We start from the raw sequence: 19,156 nt of genomic DNA, 5'->3' as shown, positions 1-19,156 counted from the left end.
TGGAGACAAGTTCAAAGCCTTGCAAACACCCTTTGGGACAGATGGAAAAGACAATACCTTTCTACCCTGCAGTCAAGGAGCAAGTGGCAAGTTGCCAAACCAAACTTAAAACCAGGTGACATTGTGCTCGTCAGAGATTGCCAGTCACAACGCAACAAATGGCCTTTAAGTCTTGTCACCAAGACGTTCCCAAGCAAGGATGGGAAGGTTCGTAAGGTTGAGGTCAAGATCTGTAAGCGAGGAGAGACTAAGTTGTTCCTCAGACCAGTGACTGAACTATTCTTATTGTTATCTGTTTAGAGTTTAAAATATGGTACCAGTGATACCAGACGGGGAGTGTCATGCCTTCAGCATTTGCTTTGTGTAGATCTGATTACTTTTACTACAGAAAGTTGTATTATTGCCCCATCTAGTGGTCAGTCCCATCAATTAATTTGACCCTCATAGCCTCTTGTAGCCAGTCTTGCAATGCATTCTGGGATGAAGAAGCTGGGATCAGCCTTTCTACTTCCCTCGTGGTCCCAGACAGTCATGCTTTACATGGGTCCAACTCTCATATAGCATTCGATGGTGAGTTTGTATATTAAATGTCTCATCTCAACCTGTTTAGCCAGTGAGTAATGTTAGCTGCACTGTAGTTTATACTCGCACATGTAATCACATGTTTGCACAGCCTATGTTATATGTACTTGTGTATATCCATTTTGCTTTTCACATGCATATCATAATTGCATATTCTTGTTTCATTAACAGTTTTACCTCATTATCACATATCATCATATCGTATTGTACATCAAATCAACGCATCATATCTGTGATCCCTTTACTGAATAATAAAACACCGTTCTACAAACACCTCTTCTGAACAGATTATTGAAAAGTAAAGGTGGTTATACTGTAGGCTTCAAATTTGCCAGAAAGGGCTTAGTGAGAGGCTGAACAACCACCTGTAGTTCGCATTGTGCGTTGGAAGGCACAAAGTAAGCAGACGGGAGGAGAAGTCAGGATAGTGCGCAAGGGCATCCTTTTCTCTTAGTCCGTAGAGGATGCTGGGGTCACATTAAGAACCATGGGGTATAGACGGGATCCGCAAGAGACATGGGCACTTTAAGACTTTCAAAGGGTGTGAACTGGCTCCTCCCTCTATGCCCCTCCTCCAGACTCCAGTTATAGGAACTGTGCCCAGGGAGACGGACATTTCGAGGAAAGGATTTATTGTTAAACTAAGGTGAGCATCTTACCAGCTCACACCTTAAGCATGCCGCAGAACGTGGCATTCAACAGAACACAAGCCAACGGCATGAACAATTGCAGCAAAAAGCTGACCATAACCATAACACAACATGTGTATAACCACAAGTAATAACTGCAGACACAGTATGGACTGGGACGGGTGCCCAGCATCCTCTACGGACTAAGAGAAAAGGATTTACCGGTAGGTATTAAAATCCTATTTTCTCATACGACCTAGAGGATGCTGGGGTCACATTAAGAACCATGGGGTTATACCAAAGCTCTTGAACGGGTGGGAGAGTGCGTACGACTCTGCAGCACCGAATGACCCAACTTGAGGTTATCATCAGCCAAGGTATCAAACTTGTAAAACTTAGCAAAAGTGTTTACTAAATAGCTGCTCGGCAAAGTTGCAATGCCGAGACTCCCCGACCAGCTGCCCAGGATGAACCCACCTTTCTAGTAGAATGGGTCTTCACCTAATTCAGTAACGGCAATCCTGCCGTGGAATGAGCATGCTGAATCTTACCACAGATCCAGCGCATAATGGTCTACATGGAAGCAGGACACCCAATCCTGTTGGGAGCATACAGGACAAACAGAGCCTCTGTTTTCCTAATCTGAACTGTTCTGGTGACATAAATTTTCAAAGTTCTGACCACAGCCAGAGACTTTGACTCAACGAAGGTGTCAGTGGCCAAAGGCACCATGTGGAAAGATGAACCACCTTCGGCAGAAATTGTTGACGTGTCCTCAATTCTGCTCTATCTTCATGAAAGATCAAAGATCAAAAGCTCTTGTGATACTGCATGGTTTGTACTGTTTTCCATGTGCTCCCAGATCTTTCAAGCAAGTAGCATGGTCAAGAAAGTTCTGTTTGAAAAGTAACAACATTTACTGTCATTGTTATAGAATTTGGGAGAAAAAACAAGAAGAAATCTGCACTGTTGACGCACTGGACAGAATGAATGAATCATAAAATATAACCTTTATTAAGTATGTATTAAAATTGGATAAATATTAATATTATTATCCCAAACTGCAGTGAAACATAAAGGTTAAAATCACAGAACTAACATACATGTGCATAAGAAGAATAAAGAGATGTGAAAAAAAGGTTTAAAAAGCGTGTCCGTGTGTGATTATTTTTGAAGGCACAACCCTGGCGGGGTTGTTTATATAGATATATATGTTGCTAATAATCACTTTCTAGCGTAATGTTATTAAATAGCTGTTAGTATCTATGTCGTCAGGTACCACTGGGTCATATCCTATATACTCCCTTCACTCAATAGGGGTTACCTCCCGGGAAGCCATCCCCATTGGCGAATTTGTGGGGGTGATTGAGTATAACCGGTAAGCTAACCTCCAATTTGTGGGGTGCTTAGGTAGATGGGGATCACTTATTTCTCTGTGTCCCCTAAGACTATATTCCTAAATTCAATACCATAGGGGGATAGCTTTCTATATCGGATAAGGAATCACTTGATAGGGAAATCTCTATGCATCATGGAAAGATCATATTTATTAATATCCAAACTAAAAAAAAATGATGAATAGCTTTAATTTAGCTGTTTAGATATAGTTAATTGGCGAGATATACCAACAGGTGCGGTTGCCTTAAGGAATATGGCAATTCCAATATAAATAGCAGCCCTCCTTCATATAATCAGCCAGATCTTATTAAATCTGGTCCAGATATAGCCGTTCAGATATACTTAATTGACAACATATATCAATCGGTGGGGTTGCCTTAAGGAATATAGCAATTCCAATTCTCATATAAATAGCAACCTTCCTTCATATATTCAGCCAGATCTTATTTAATCTGATCTAGGCGTAGGCAATAATGCTTTCCTTAGAGGTATAGCCACCTCAATTCTTATTAGGAAGCAAAGTGTCTGTCATAATGGTTTATCCAATTCATCTAAGAAATAATATATTCCATGTGTCAGAGATTCATTACTCTCTATTTACACCGTTAAAGAGTTAATTCTTATTATGTTACAGTGTAATGAAATTATCATATAGGGAGATGTGGCAATTCCATGTGCTATATATATAATAACCCTTAGTGGTCCAGATTCCACAATGAGGAATTTTCTTATAAACCGCTGAAACACACAGCTGTTTGACTGACTTCCAAATATATCTATCTCACTTTGTAACAGTCTTATGATAGAGAAACTGTTACATATTCGGTCACTTAGTTATCTAAAGGTAAACAGACTCAATGTGAGGGTAATATAATATATCAAATGCGCTGTCAATAATCGTGGTAACTGGTGTAATAATGTGGTATATTGAGTATGCTAGTAAGGCATATAACTGCTCTCCAGCCTTTAAGTGTTACCAATCAATTTGTTACACTGTAAAGGATTTATGGTGTCCTGTTAGGACATGCAGCTGCTAGGCTGACTCAAAGATTTATCCATTTGTAACAATTATGTAACAGTTATATACATGTTACTGGTATTACATAGAAATAGTATGACACAGGCCAGCAGTCCCATGTGTCTAGATTCCACAATAGGAGATTTTCTTTGTCTTATAAACTGCTGGAACACACAGCTGCTAGACTGACTTCAAATATATATATTACTTTGTAACAGTCTTATAGTAAAGAGACTGTTACACACTGTCATTTAGTTATCTCAAGGTTAGCAGATTCTGTGTGAGGATAGTGTTCTGTTAGAACATGCAGCTGCTAGGCTGACTCATAGAAAATGTATCCATTTGTAACAAATGACACATATATCATCTGGGGACAACAACTGCAGGGAATAGCCTAATAGCTGTGGGGGCGCTTGTCACAAAAAGAGGCAGCAGCAGGTAGTGATGCGGGAGCCGGTCGCGGGATTGGGGGGGTAGCGCGGATAACAATTTGCACTGGATTGTAGGGAGAGGCGGCGCCCGATGCGGCAGCAGTGCGGACCAGGCCAGCGGGTGACTCTCCTTCATGTGCCCTGTGCCCAAATGCAGGGGTGATGGGGGGGGGGGACGCGGCGCGGGAGACCATCGCGTGGGGGAGCGGCGGGTAGTCAGTGATGCGGAGCGGACCAGGCCAGCGGGTGACTCTCCTTCATGTGCCCTGTGCCCAAATGCAGGGGTGATGGGGGGGGACGCGGGAGACCATCGCGTGGGGGAGCGGCGGGTAGTCAGTGATAGGCTGATACTGTGGGACCCGAGACCCCGGACTCAGGAGCACAGGCGGCAGCAGGCTGCACATAGCCCACATAACATAGTGGAATGTGTTATGATCGCAGAGGTGGGGGGGCGGCGGCACGGCAGGGTTGCAGAAGTAGGCACACAGTCATTCAAATCACTTTTGAAGGCAGAGTCAGACAGACGTGGTGGGCGCACACGAGCAGCTCCTCTGTTTCTGCTGAGGCACATGATAAAAAAGTGTTCTCTTTCACTTTCGTTCACTAAGCAGTGCCGCCCTCCAGTGGTCGCCGCCCATAGGCAGCTGCCTAAAGCTGCCTAGTGGTAGCGCCGGCCCTGGCTGAATGAGAACTGCTGGCTTGGCACTCAGGCGACAGGTGGAATCTTGGTCATGCTCTGGTTTCTCTTCAGAACTAACAAATATTTCGCCTTTTATTAAAGATTTCCGTGGAGAGGAGCAAAACTGAGTTTTATCTCAATTTTTGCATGCCCCATATCATACCTCCCAACTGTCCCGATTTTCGCGGGACAGTCCCGTTTTTTGGGGACTGTCCCGCTGTCCCACCTGCGGGCCGCAGTGTCCCGCGGTGGGGAGGACAGTTGGGAGGCTCTGTCTGTCGCTGCCCTGCTTAGCAGAGCAGCGGTGAATAGACGCTGTGCGCATGCGCACAGCGTCTATTCACTGAAGTCAGAGGGAGAGGTGGCATGCCAGCGGCTCACAGAGCGCTGGGCATGCCCCCTCAGTGCCGAAAACGGGGGCGTGACTCGCGATCGCGGGTCCTCCCGCGAAGCCACACCCCCTTTTACTTAGGTCACGCCCTTTTTGGGAGCGCGCGCGACTTCGCCGCGTGTGTGTCCCTCTATGCGAGCCGACAAAGTTGGGAGGTATGCCCATATTATTGGGGTTTCTTTTATCAGTTTAAAGACAGAACGAGTGTGCTTTCTTGTTAGCTTTAATGTAAGTTTATTTGCATAACAATGACAGTAAATGTTTGTTTCTTTTCAAACAGAACTTTCTTGACCATGCTACTTGCTTGAAAGATCTGGGAGCACATGGAAAACAGTACAAACCATGCAGTATCACAAGAGCCTTTATTTGATCTTTCATGAAGATAGAGCAGAATTGAGGACACGTCAACAATTTCTGCCGAAGGTGGTTCATCTTTCCACATGGTGCCTTTGGCCACTGACACCTTCGTTGAGTCAAAGTCTCTGGCTGTGGTCAGAACTTTGAAAATTTATGTCACCAGAACGGTTCAGATTAGGAAAACAGAGGCTCTGTTTGTCCTGTATGCTCCCAACAGGATTGGGTGTCCTGCTTCCATGCAGACCATTATGCGCTGGATCTGTGGTAAGATTCAGCATGCTCATTCCACGGCAGGATTGCCGTTACTGAATTAGGTGAAGACCCATTCTACTAGAAAGGTGGGTTCATCCTGGGCAGCTGGTCGGGGAGTCTCGGCATTGCAACTTTGCCGAGCAGCTATTTAGTAAACACTTTTGCTAAGTTTTACAAGTTTGATACCTTGGCCGATGATAACCTCAAGTTGGGTCATTCGGTGCTGCAGAGTCGTACGCACTCTTCCACCCGTTCAAGAGCTTTGGTATAACCCCATGGTTCTTAATGTGACCCCAGCATCCTCTAGGTCGTATGAGAAAATAGGATTTTAATACCTACCGGTAAATCCTTTTCTCTTAGTCTGTAGAGGATGCTGGGCACCCGTCCCAGTCCATACTGTGTCTGCAGTTATTACTTGTGGTTATACACATGTTGTGTTATGGTTCTGGTCAGCTTTTTGCTGCAATTGTTCATGCCGTTGGCTTGTGTTCTGTTGAATGCCACGTTCTGCGGCATGCTTAAGTTGTGAGCTGGTAAGATGCTCACCTTAGTTTAACAATAAATCCTTTCCTCGAAATGTCCGTCTCCCTGGGCACAGTTCCTATAACTGGAGTCTGGAGGAGGGGCATAGAGGGAGGAGCCAGTTCACACCCTTTGATAGTCTTAAAGTGCCCATGTCTCTTGCGGATCCCGTCTATACCCCATGGTTCTTAATGTGACCCCAGCATCCTCTACGGACTAAGAGAAAAGGATGCCCTTGCGCACTATCCTGACTTCTCCTCCCGTCTGCTTACTTTGTGCCTTCCAACGCACAATGCGAACTACAGGTGGTGCTGTAGGGCCCACACCCTTTTACTTGCCTTACAGAACAGCTTGTGATGTCATACAGCCGCTGTGACCACGCCCCCTGTGTCTCCTCCGTTGCAGACCCCATTTTGAAGCCTTGCACCCGCACCGCTCCATCCCTGACTTGGAAATGGAGTGTTGCTGACCCACCTATCCCCCCCCCCGCCCCGATTGACAGGCAGAGGCGGTCGCATTCTCTGCGGGGTGCCGCAGAAAATGCAGGCACATGCGTATGCTCTTAGCAATTTTTGCAGTTGGATCGCTTATTGTGATTGCAATCCAACCTGAATCAGGCCCTATTACCTATCACAATGCGCTGCGGGCAGTACAAAATTGGGTTAATATAGGAGAAAAACCCCCTGACCTGTGCTCCTTAACTGTACCTGGTGGCTAGTGGAGCGGCTGCCCAGTAATCAGTGTCCATGCCAGTGCGCACACGGTCCACCCCCTACGGCCACGCTCCCCTTCATCAGCGGCCTCGTGATCCGGAAGGGTGGTGTGTGTGTGACTGACCTTAGGATGAAACCGGAGCCTCCACTGCAGTGACCCAGCAACCGGGGCACGGGAGTATACAGCGCCGCTGTGAGTGATGAAGCTGCAGTAAAGATGTCTATTAGACCTAGCCTGCTGCAGCCCTTGTAGATTCTCATAAAACAAGTTCTTCTTTTCTTGTCAAAATTTATAGCTAAGAATAGGCTGCCTGAGGCAGGCCCCTGTTAAGTGGCCTGCTACTGAAGGCACCAACTACAAACTGAGCTCCCTGTTCATGGAAGCGGGGTTATAGAGGAGAATGCACTGAGCATCTTGGGAACAGTCAAAAGCTTTGAGCCGGTTGGTGCCTCAGATCAAGATCCTACTCTACACCCCAATGTGAATCCTTGTGGAGTCCAGTGTACCCCACAGAAGAAATAAATGTGTCACACCCATTGGCAGCAACCTTAGAATAGCTGCTGACGGGCACAATTGAGAATGGAAGGGGGGGGGGGGGGGGACATTTGAATCCAGCACATAAATGCAATTCAAATATGTAATTTGTACCTTCCTATTTTAAAATATAATGGATGAACCTCACCCTGTGAGAACAATCTTCATGATCAAGAAATCTCATATGCAAAATAAGTATGAGTTGGGATAGGGCTGGGGAGGGTGTCTGCTCTGGCAGCCCCTCCCCCGTCAAGTTAAGGAGATTCAACTGAGGAAGCACAAGGGAACTCTCGTCTGGGGACAACAACTGCAGGGAGACCACATCTTTTCAGATGAACATGGGAGGGCGGAAGGCTGCCTAATACTGAAGCACCATCAAATATCAAACCATATGCAACATCTAGTACAAGCATTCCTGGGGGAAGGTCTGCAGCAGACGGATTTGCATACAGTGATGTTATCCAAGCAGTGGGCCAAAGTTGGCTGGAACCCTCATCTGCATATGAAAAGAGAAAAGGGGCGTGCAGGGCATGGCGGCCTTTTGCAGTGCTTGGATGACCCCTAGTTCTCATTAAACACCCCCACCCTCCTTTGGTGTGGGGCTCATGTTGGCCATGCCCCATCCCCTGAAGCATTCAAGCTGATTTCTTGCAGCAGCTGGGCACTGTAACAGCTCTTGAGCTGTTCTGTAAGGCAAGTAAAAGGGTGTGGGCCCTACAGCACCACCTGTAGTTCGCATTGTGCGTTGGAAGGCACAAAGTAAGCAGACGGGAGGAGAAGTCAGGATAGTGCGCAAGGGCATCCTTTTCTCTTAGTCCGTAGAGGATGCTGGGGTCACATTAAGAACCATGGGGTATAGACGGGATCCGCAAGAGACATGGGCACTTTAAGACTATCAAAGGGTGTGAACTGGCTCCTCCCTCTATGCCCCTCCTCCAGACTCCAGTTATAGGAACTGTGCCCAGGGAGACGGACATTTCGAGGAAAGGATTTATTGTTAAACTAAGGTGAGCATCTTACCAGCTCACACCTTAAGCATGCCGCAGAACGTGGCATTCAACAGAACACAAGCCAACGGCATGAACAATTGCAGCAAAAAGCTGACCAGAACCATAACACAACATGTGTATAACCACAAGTAATAACTGCAGACACAGTATGGACTGGGACGGGTGCCCAGCATCCTCTACAGACTAAGAGAAAAGGATTTACCGGTAGGTATTAAAATCCTATTTTCTCATACGACCTAGAGGATGCTGGGGTCACATTAAGAACCATGGGGTTATACCAAAGCTCTTGAACGGGTGGAAGAGTGCGTACGACTCTGCAGCACCGAATGACCCAACTTGAGGTTATCATCGGCCAAGGTATCAAACTTGTAAAACTTAGCAAAAGTGTTTACTAAATAGCTGCTCGGCAAAGTTGCAATGCCGAGACTCCCCGACCAGCTGCCCAGGATGAACCCACCTTTCTAGTAGAATGGGTCTTCACCTAATTCAGTAACGGCAATCCTGCCGTGGAATGAGCATGCTGAATCTTACCACAGATCCAGCGCATAATGGTCTGCATGGAAGCAGGACACCCAATCCTGTTGGGAGCATACAGGACAAACAGAGCCTCTGTTTTCCTAATCTGTACCGTTCTGGTGACATAAATTTTCAAAGTTCTGACCACAGCCAGAGACTTTGACTCAACGAAGGTGTCAGTGGCCAAAGGCACCATGTGGAAAGATGAACCACCTTCGGCAGAAATTGTTGACGTGTCCTCAATTCTGCTCTATCTTCATGAAAGATCAAATAAAGGCTCTTGTGATACTGCATGGTTTGTACTGTTTTCCATGTGCTCCCAGATCTTTCAAGCAAGTAGCATGGTCAAGAAAGTTCTGTTTGAAAAGAAACAAACATTTACTGTCATTGTTATGCAAATAAACTTACATTAAAGCTAACAAGAAAGCACACTCGTTCTGTCTTTAAACTGATAAAAGAAACCCCAATAATATGGGCATACCTCCCAACTTTGTCGGCTCGCATAGAGGGACACACACGCGGCGAAGTCGCGCGCGCTCCCAAAAAGGGCGTGACCTAAGTAAAAGGGGGTGTGGCTTCGCGGGAGGACCCGCGATCGCGAGTCACGCCCCCGTTTTCGGCACTGAGGGGGCATGCCCAGCGCTCTGTGAGCCGCTGGCATGCCACCTCTCCCTCTGACTTCAGTGAATAGACGCTGTGCGCATGCGCACAGCGTCTATTCACCGCTGCTCTGCTAAGCAGGGCAGCGACAGACAGAGCCTCCCAACTGTCCTCCCCACCGCGGGACACTGCGGCCCGCAGGTGGGACAGCGGGACAGTCCCCAAAAAACGGGACTGTCCCGCGAAAATCGGGACAGTTGGGAGGTATGATATGGGGCATGCAAAAATTGAGATAAAACTCAGTTTTGCTCCTCTCCACGGAAATCTTTAATAAAAGGCGAAATATTTGTTAGTTCTGAAGAGAAACCAGAGCATGACCAAGATTCCACCTGTCGCCTGAGTGCCATGCCAGCAGTTCTCATTCAGCCAGGGCCGGCGCTACCACTAGGCAGCTTTAGGCAGCTGCCTATGGGCGGCGACCACTGGAGGGCGGCACTGCTTAGTGAACGAAAGTGAAAGAGAACACTTTTTTATCATGTGCCTCAGCAGAAACAGAGGAGCTGCTCGTGTGCGCCCACCACGTCTGTCTGACTCTGCCTTCAAAAGTGATTTGAATGACTGTGTGCCTACTTCTGCAACCCTGCCGTGCCGCCGCCCCCCCACCTCTGCGATCATAACACATTCCACTATGTTATGTGGGCTATGTGCAGCCTGCTGCCGCCTGTGCTCCTGAGTCCGGGGTCTCGGGTCCCACAGTATCAGCCTATCACTGACTACCCGCCGCTCCCCCACGCGATGGTCTCCCGCGCCCCCCCCCATCACCCCTGCATTTGGGCACAGGGCACATGAAGGAGAGTCACCCGCTGGCCTGGTCCGCTCCGCATCACTGACTACCCGCCGCTCCCCCACGCGATGGTCTCCCGCGCCGCGTCCCCCCCCCCATCACCCCTGCATTTGGGCACAGGGCACATGAAGGAGAGTCACCCGCTGGCCTGGTCCGCACTGCTGCCGCATCGGGCGCCGCCTCTCCCTACAATCCAGTGCAAATTGTTATCCGCGCTACCCCCCCAATCCCGCGACCGGCTCCCGCATCAGTACCTGCTGCTGCCTCTTTTTGTGACAAGCGCCCCCACAGCTATTAGGCTATTCCCTGCAGTTGTTGTCCCCAGATGATATATGTGTCATTTGTTACAAATGGATACATTTTCTATGAGTCAGCCTAGCAGCTGCATGTTCTAACAGAACACTATCCTCACACAGAATCTGCTAACCTTGAGATAACTAAATGACAGTGTGTAACAGTCTCTTTACTATAAGACTGTTACAAAGTAATATATATATTTGAAGTCAGTCTAGCAGCTGTGTGTTCCAGCAGTTTATAAGACAAAGAAAATCTCCTATTGTGGAATCTAGACACATGGGACTGCTGGCCTGTGTCATACTATTTCTATGTAATACCAGTAACATGTATATAACTGTTACATAATTGTTACAAATGGATAAATCTTTGAGTCAGCCTAGCAGCTGCATGTCCTAACAGGACACCATAAATCCTTTACAGTGTAACAAATTGATTGGTAACACTTAAAGGCTGGAGAGCAGTTATATGCCTTACTAGCATACTCAATATACCACATTATTACACCAGTTACCACGATTATTGACAGCGCATTTGATATATTATATTACCCTCACATTGAGTCTGTTTACCTTTAGATAACTAAGTGACCGAATATGTAACAGTTTCTCTATCATAAGACTGTTACAAAGTGAGATAGATATATTTGGAAGTCAGTCAAACAGCTGTGTGTTTCAGCGGTTTATAAGAAAATTCCTCATTGTGGAATCTGGACCACTAAGGGTTATTATATATATAGCACATGGAATTGCCACATCTCCCTATATGATAATTTCATTACACTGTAACATAATAAGAATTAACTCTTTAACAGTGTAAATAGAGAGTAATGAATCTCTGACACATGGAATATATTATTTCTTAGATGAATTGGATAAACCATTATGACAGACACTTTGCTTCCTAATAAGAATTGAGGTGGCTATACCTCTAAGGAAAGCATTATTGCCTACGCCTAGATCAGATTAAATAAGATCTGGCTGAATATATGATGGAAGGTTGCTATTTATATGAGAATTGGAATTGCTATATTCCTTAAGGCAACCCCACCGATTGATATATGTTGTCAATTAAGTATATCTGAACGGCTATATCTGGACCAGATTTAATAAGATCTGGCTGATTATATGAAGGAGGGCTGCTATTTATATTGGAATTGCCATATTCCTTAAGGCAACCGCACCTGTTGGTATATCTCGCCAATTAACTATATCTAAACAGCTAAATTAAAGCTATTCATCATTTTTTTTAGTTTGGATATTAATAAATATGATCTTTCCATGATGCATAGAGATTTCCCTATCAAGTGATTCCTTATCCGATATAGAAAGCTATCCCCCTATGGTATTGAATTTAGGAATATAGTCTTAGGGGACACAGAGAAATAAGTGATCCCCATCTACCTAAGCACCCCACAAATTGGAGGTTAGCTTACCGGTTATACTCAATCACCCCCACAAATTCGCCAATGGGGATGGCTTCCCGGGAGGTAACCCCTATTGAGTGAAGGGAGTATATAGGATATGACCCAGTGGTACCTGACGACATAGATACTAACAGCTATTTAATAACATTACGCTAGAAAGTGATTATTAGCAACATATATATCTATATAAACAACCCCGCCAGGGTTGTGCCTTCAAAAATAATCACACACGGACACGCTTTTTAAACCTTTTTTTCACATCTCTTTATTCTTCTTATGCACATGTATGTTAGTTCTGTGATTTTAACCTTTATGTTTCACTGCAGTTTGGGATAATAATATTAATATTTATCCAATTTTAATACATACTTAATAAAGGTTATATTTTATGATTCATTCATTCTGTCCAGTGCGTCAACAGTGCAGATTTCTTCTTGTTTTTTCTCCCAAATTCTATAACAATGACAGTAAATGTTGTTACTTTTCAAACAGAACTTTCTTGACCATGCTACTTGCTTGAAAGATCTGGGAGCACATGGAAAACAGTACAAACCATGCAGTATCACAAGAGCTTTTGATCTTTGATCTTTCATGAAGATAGAGCAGAATTGAGGACACGTCAACAATTTCTGCCGAAGGTGGTTCATCTTTCCACATGGTGCCTTTGGCCACTGACACCTTCGTTGAGTCAAAGTCTCTGGCTGTGGTCAGAACTTTGAAAATTTATGTCACCAGAACAGTTCAGATTAGGAAAACAGAGGCTCTGTTTGTCCTGTATGCTCCCAACAGGATTGGGTGTCCTGCTTCCATGTAGACCATTATGCGCTGGATCTGTGGTAAGATTCAGCATGCTCATTCCACGGCAGGATTGCCGTTACTGAATTAGGTGAAGACCCATTCTACTAGAAAGGTGGGTTCATCCTGGGCAGCTGGTCGGGGAGTCTCGGCATTGCAACTTTGCCGAGCAGCTATTTAGTAAACACTTTTGCTAAGTTTTACAAGTTTGATACCTTGGCTGATGATAACCTCAAGTTGGGTCATTCGGTGCTGCAGAGTCGTACGCACTCTCCCACCCGTTCAAGAGCTTTGGTATAACCCCATGGTTCTTAATGTGACCCCAGCATCCTCTAGGTCGTATGAGAAAATAGGATTTTAATACCTACCGGTAAATCCTTTTCTCTTAGTCCGTAGAGGATGCTGGGCACCCGTCCCAGTCCATACTGTGTCTGCAGTTATTACTTGTGGTTATACACATGTTGTGTTATGGTTCTGGTCAGCTTTTTGCTGCAATTGTTCATGCCGTTGGCTTGTGTTCTGTTGAATGCCACGTTCTGCGGCATGCTTAAGGTGTGAGCTGGTAAGATGCTCACCTTAGTTTAACAATAAATCCTTTCCTCGAAATGTCCGTCTCCCTGGGCACAGTTCCTATAACTGGAGTCTGGAGGAGGGGCATAGAGGGAGGAGCCAGTTCACACCCTTTGAAAGTCTTAAAGTGCCCATGTCTCTTGCGGATCCCGTCTATCCCCTATGGTTCTTAATGTGACCCCAGCATCCTCTACGGACTAAGAGAAAAGGATGCCCTTGCGCACTATCCTGACTTCTCCTCCCGTCTGCTTACTTTGTGCCTTCCAACGCACAATGCGAACTACAGGTGGTTGTTCAGCCTCTCACTAAGCCCTTTCTGGCAAATTTGAAGCCTACAGTATAACCACCTTTACTTTTCAATAATCTGTTCAGAAGAGGTGTTTGTAGAACGGTGTTTTATTATTCAGTAAAGGGATCACAGATATGATGCGTTGATTTGATGTACAATACGATATGATGATATGTGATAATGAGGTAAAACTGTTAATGAAACAAGAATATGCAATTATGATATGCATGTGAAAAGCAAAATGGATATACACAAGTACATATAACATAGGCTGTGCAAACATGTGATTACATGTGCGAGTATAAACTACAGTGCAGCTAACATTACTCACTGGCTAAACAGGTTGAGATGAGACATTTAATATACAAACTCACCATCGAATGCTATATGAGAGTTGGACCCATGTAAAGCATGACTGTCTGGGACCATGAGGGAAGTAGAAAGGCTGATCCCAGCTTCTTCATCCCAGAATGCATTGCAAGACTGGCTACAAGAGGCTATGAGGGTCAAATTAATTGATGGGACTGACCACTAGATGGGGCAATAATACAACTTTCTGTAGTAAAAGTAATCAGATCTACACAAAGCAAATGCTGAAGGCATGACACTCCCCGTCTGGTATCACTGGTACCATATTTTAAACTCTAAACAGATAACAATAAGAATAGTTCAGTCACTGGTCTGAGGAACAACTTAGTCTCTCCTCGCTTACAGATCTTGACCTCAACCTTACGAACCTTCCCATCCTTGCTTGGGAACGTCTTGGTGACAAGACTTAAAGGCCATTCGTTGCGTTGTGACTGGCAATCTCTGACGAGCACAATGTCACCTGGTTTTAAGTTGGGTTTGGCAACTTGCCACTTGCTCCTTGACTGCAGGGTAGAAAGGTATTGTCTTTTCCATCTGTCCCAAAGGGTGTTTGCAAGGCTTTGAACTTGTCTCCATTGACGTTTGAACAGGTCTTTGGTATTGAATTCTCCAGGAGGAGCATAGGTAATCCCGGTCTTCTGTGTAAGAAGAGTGGCCGGAGTAAGTAGAAGTGGGTCTTCTGGGTCATTAGACACTGAAGTCAATGGTCTTCCGTTGACAATAGCTGAGACTTCAGCCATGAAGGTTGTTAAGCTCTCGTGAGTAAGTCTTGCAGTTCCCACTTGCAAGAATATGGAATCAAGGATTCTGCGTATCATGCCGATCATCCTTTCCCAGGCACCTCCCATATGAGAAGAATGAGGCGGGTTGAAGGTCCATGTACAACCTTGCTCACTGAGATATCTCTCTATGCTTTTAGTGTCAATGTTCGAATTAATTTGTAATTCTTTGGCTGCTCCAATTAAGTTGGTACCTCTGTCGGACCGGATGTGTTTTACTGGGCCACGGATAGCAATGAAGCGTCTAAAGGCATTGATGAAGCTTGAAGTGTCCATTGATTCTATAACTTCGATGTGAACAGCTCTGATGCTCATACAAGTGAATACAACCGCCCAGCGCTTGCTGTTCGCATTCGCACCTCTAGTATGTCGTGTGATGACAGTCCATGGACCAAATACATCAAGACCAACATTGGAGAAAGGAGCGTCTGTACTAAGTCTGTCTGTTGGAAGATTAGCCATCTTCTGAGTTTGGGAAGTACCACGAAGTCTACGGCAAATGATACATTTGAAGATTGTGCTGCTTACACACCTTTTCGCTCCAATAATCCAGAACCCAGCTGATCGTAGAGCTCCTTCGGTAAACAATCGTCCTTGGTGTTTGACTTCGTTGTGATAGTGTTGCACAATTAAAGAAGCTATGTGGTGACTCCCAGGAATGATTAAAGGATTTTTCTCATTTGTCTCCAAGTTTGCTTCTTGAAGACGGCCTCCTACTCTCAATAAATGATTTTCATCAAGAAAAGGGTCTAGCTTTTTTAAGGTGCTGTCTTTGGGAATAGGATTTCCACTGTTAATGCAGTCGATCTCTCCGGAAAAGATTTGGTGCTGCACAACACGGATGATAAGGTTCTTGGATCGTTGTGTTTCTTCTGGTGCGTAAACATTTTGACAGTGGTGCCAACCTTTACATCCATTCACACTTACAGATGCGTTGCGTTTAAATGAATGGACTATGTGAGTTAAGCAGGTAATGGCTCTGACAAGTGATTTCCAAGTTGAAAATCTTTGGAATCTGTGAGGCTGAAGTTGACAATCTGAAGTTACGGTATGGATTGTAGTTATTTGTGGACGAATTTCAACATCTGAGTCTGCGTCTACTAGCTTGAATATGCTACTTTCAGGATTGTTCGAATCTGCCTTGTACAGGAATTCAGGTCCTCTGAGCCATGTAGTGTCTTTGAGGATACTGGCTGGGACAGCTCTTGTAGCGTGATCTGCTGGATTGTGAGCAGTAGATACATAGTGCCACTGTTTTGGATTGGTGGATCTTCTGATTCTTAGCACACGATTGCTGACATAAACATGGAACCGTCTGGTCTCGTTGCATATGTAGCCTAATACTACCTTACTGTCTGTGTAGAAATCTGCTTCAGAGAGTCCAATTGGTAACTCAGATGAAATGAGCTCAGCTAATTCTACAGCTAGTACTGCAGCACAAAGTTCAAGTCTGGGCACTGTGTGTTCTGGACGTGGAGCTAACTTTGCTTTGCCCATGACAAATCCAATATGACATTGTCCCTTGATGTCCATGGTCTTAAGATATGCAACTGCAGCAATTGCTTGGGTTGAGGCATCAGAGAATACACATAGTCTCTGGTTTTGTACTGCTGTAGAAGGCACGGGGGCATATGGACGTGTAATGCGGAGGTTGGTTAAGGTAGATAGAGAATCTTTCCACTCTTGCCACAAGTTTCTTTTCTGGGGAGGCAGTGGGGCATCCCAGTCAATTGACTCACAGGTTAGGTCTCTGAGCAAAGCTTTACCTTGGATAGTGACAGGAGCTGCAAATCCTAAGGGGTCGTACAAGCTGTTTAGAGTAGAGAGAACACCTCTGCGAGTGAAGGGTCTTTCTTCGCTGTTTACTTGGAAGGTAAAGGTGTCAGATTTTAAGTCCCACAAGAGTCCAAGGCTACGTTGAGCTGGTGGGGAATCGGTTCCTAAATCCAAGTCTCTTAAATCGCTGGTATGATCTTGGGAAGGGAAGGCTTCCATCACTACTTTGCTGTTGGAAGCTATTTTGTGAAGCCTCAGGTTTGAACAAGCAAGCATTTCCTGAGCTCTTTTGAGGAGGCTGATTGCTGTCTCGGCTGTTGGCATAGATTTTAGGCAGTCATCCACGTAGAAGTCTTTATCTACAAGTTGTCTAACATCAGAACCATACTCTAGCTCACCCTCTTGAGCTGAACGTCTGAGTCCATAGATGGCAACTGCAGGTGAAGGGCTGTTACCAAAGATGTGTACCTTCATGCGATACTCCGTGATGTCTTTTGAGGGGTCATTGTCTCTGAACCAGAAGAATCTTAGGAAATTCCTGTCTTTTTCTCTCACAAGAAAGCAATGAAACATTTGTTGAATGTCAGCTGTGAAGGCAATAGAGTCTTTTCGGAAACGGATGAGTACTCCTAGGAGTTTGTTGTTAAGGTCTGGTCCTGTCAGGAGTACGTCATTTAAAGAAACACCTTCAAACTGGGCACTGGAATCGAACACCACTCTTATCTGACCTGGTTTCTTCGGGTGATATACTCCGAACATTGGCAGGTACCAGCATTCTTCTGTGTCTTTAAGAATGGGAGCTATCTCGGCGTGACCATTCTCAAATATTTTAGCCATAAAGGAGAAGAAATTATCTTTCATCTCTGGTTTCCTGTGAAAGTTGTGTTTAAGTGAAGAGAAGCGTTTGAGTACTTGTTCTCTGTCATTAGGAAGGCGTTGTCTGGGTGTTCTAAAGGGTAGAGGAGCAACCCAGCTGTTGGCATCATCCTTGACTAGTCCTTTCTCCATTATTTCCAAGAATAGTTTGTCCTCTATGGACATTGCCACCTGGTCATCCTTCTTTGTTCTCTGGAAGACTGCGTGTCCCAGATGATCTTGATAGTTGTCACAGATATGGTTGTCACTAGTTGAGTCTATGAAGGTACAGTGTGGTAATTCCTTTATGAGGAAATGGTTATGACATGGCTGGAATAGAGAAGGGCGTCCATTTTCTAAAGTACAGGTAAGCATGCTGTTGACAGAATCTGGTTTATGCACATCTCCAAGACATACTTCTCCTATTATTACCCATCCCAGATCCAGTCTTTGAGCGTAAGGTGCGTTATGTGGACCATTAATCTGACTTCTGGCTTTGTGGACTTGTAGGATATCCCTCCCAATGAGTAGATTTATTTGGGCATGTGGATCCAGTTCTGGTATCAGATGTGCTATGCGTTTCAAATGTGTATGGTGTTTAGCTACATCTGGTGTAGGAATCTCACTCCTATTGTCTGGAATCTCGTCACACTCTGTGATAGTTGGTAAAGAGAGACATGTCTTCCCATCCAAGGACTCAATTTGATAGCCAGTTGCTCTCCTTCCTGTTGTCTCAAAACTCCCTGCGCAGGATCTTAAGGAGTAAGGAGTGCTGGGTCCTTTAACATTAAAGGTCTCAAAGAAGATTGATCTGGCTAGAGACCTGTTACTTTGGTCATCTAGGATTGCATAAAGTTTAACGGCTTTGTCTGGATGGCCTTTGGGGTAAACTTTGACTAAACATATTTTGGAGCAGGATCTACCGCTAATGGCATCTTTGCAGACTTCGGTACATTGTGAAGTTATTTCTGGTGTGACTGCAACAGTGTCTTTTTGTTCTACACTGTGCTCCCCGCCATGCTCTGTATCGGTATAACTGTGTTGCAAAGCCCATGGGGGAGGACCAGGGTGTAGAGCGGTATTGTGGTCTGTGCTGTGGCATTCTGTGCAGTTAGCACTAACCTTGCAGTCCTTGGCGAGGGGTGATGTGGAGGAACAGCACTTGTAGCAGATCCTATTCTCCTTTAAGAAGGCTTTGCGGTTCTCCAGGGACTTTTCTCTGAAGGTTCTGCATTTCAGGAGAGGATGCGGTTTGTGATGCAGAGGACATTGCTTGGCTGGATCTTTGTCTGTGGTCTCTTGGCGATTAAAGCTGGTAGACCTGCGGAAAGAATCTGAATAATGCACATTAGTCTTGTGAACTGCAACTGATGTTTTGCGGGGGTTAGGTACCATAGGTGCAGTATTTGTCAAGGTAAAGGCAAAACTAGGATCATTCCTGGTCATAGCTTGCTGGTGTACAAAGTCCACGAAAACTGAGAATGGTGGAAATTGCACTTTGTTCTGCCGCTTATATTTGGAGCCAT

The 19,156-nt window shown here is 45.2% G+C and overlaps 2 non-coding genes across 2 annotated transcripts; one reads left to right on the top strand and one right to left on the bottom strand.

The window, feature by feature from the left end:
- Nucleotides 1–4,789: 4,789 nt before the first annotated feature.
- Nucleotides 4,790–4,902, top strand: LOC135020747 (U5 spliceosomal RNA). Its single transcript, XR_010218101.1, has one exon. It is a non-coding gene; the product is annotated as a U5 spliceosomal RNA (small nuclear RNA).
- A 4,993-nt stretch (nucleotides 4,903–9,895) lies between these two features.
- On the bottom strand, nucleotides 9,896–10,008 carry LOC135020746 (U5 spliceosomal RNA). Its single transcript, XR_010218100.1, has one exon. It is a non-coding gene; the product is annotated as a U5 spliceosomal RNA (small nuclear RNA).
- Between the last annotated feature and the right edge of the window lie 9,148 nt (nucleotides 10,009–19,156).

Source organism: Pseudophryne corroboree, unplaced genomic scaffold, assembly GCF_028390025.1.
Source record: "Pseudophryne corroboree isolate aPseCor3 unplaced genomic scaffold, aPseCor3.hap2 scaffold_350, whole genome shotgun sequence".
Taxonomy (NCBI): Eukaryota; Metazoa; Chordata; class Amphibia; order Anura; family Myobatrachidae; genus Pseudophryne; species Pseudophryne corroboree.
This window is presented reverse-complemented; position numbering and strand designations above follow the sequence as displayed.